Here is a 1,005-nt window from a genome sequence, read left to right on the forward strand (position 1 = left end):
AAGAATAATTACAGATTGAGAAACAAAATATTAATCTTTTTCGTCCTTCAATTTTTTAAACTAATCAAAACGAACGTTACTTATTTTTTATTGTAGATCAAGTTGAATAGTCTCTATGTACCCAATCAACAACATTAACTCAAAAAAAGCTTGTGTGGACCGTTAAACACATGGCAAATCATTAGACAAATTGACATGGTGTAAAAGTGTTTCAATCAATTTTATAGATATTAAAATCGAACCGATAATTAATTCGGCTAAAATACTGAATTATTGAATTAATAGTTTAATTAGTAGATTATTGATTCAATCAATTGACCTAATTATAATTAAATAAAATAAAAATTATAAAAAAATAAAATTAAAATTTACATTGCATAAAGAATTAATGCATGTTTTTCAAATAAATAAAAATTAATTAATTAAAATTATAAAAATATAATTTAGTTTTGTTTATGTAAAAAAAATCAAAATTAATACAAAAATATAATTTAGTTTTATTTGTATATATTATATTATTAAAAAATCATTCTATATAATTAAAATGTAATTTATCCAATTTTATATAGTATATTTAATTAAAAGTACCATATATAACAAGGAGAAAGTTGAGTGGAACAAGGGGAAACTTTAGACTGTTTACGTTTTGAAACTTCTTCTGTGTCAATGATAGGAAGAAGAATGCTAAAGGAGAAGAAACAAAAGAGTAGCTAGGGAAAGGCCGAAAAGAAGAGTTAGGTTTCCCTTTAGTGAATGATTTACAAATAACTCTAAACATTTAAAGAATTAAAAAGCATAAAAAAGTGGTAAAAATATATGTCGTGGTGTGGTACTAGGTATTGGTTGGATTTGGTAAACGGGTAGGCATAAATACTAGGTAAACAATGTCCTTTACCATATATAACCACTACCATTTAGAAAAGGTCAATTTCATAGTACTTATAAATTATTGTCTAAATTTTGTCTAATTAATTTTTTGTAATAAATGTTAATTTTTTAAAAATT

The sequence above is a fragment of the Arachis stenosperma genome, chromosome 9 (assembly GCF_014773155.1).
Source record: "Arachis stenosperma cultivar V10309 chromosome 9, arast.V10309.gnm1.PFL2, whole genome shotgun sequence".
Taxonomy (NCBI): domain Eukaryota; kingdom Viridiplantae; phylum Streptophyta; class Magnoliopsida; order Fabales; family Fabaceae; genus Arachis; species Arachis stenosperma.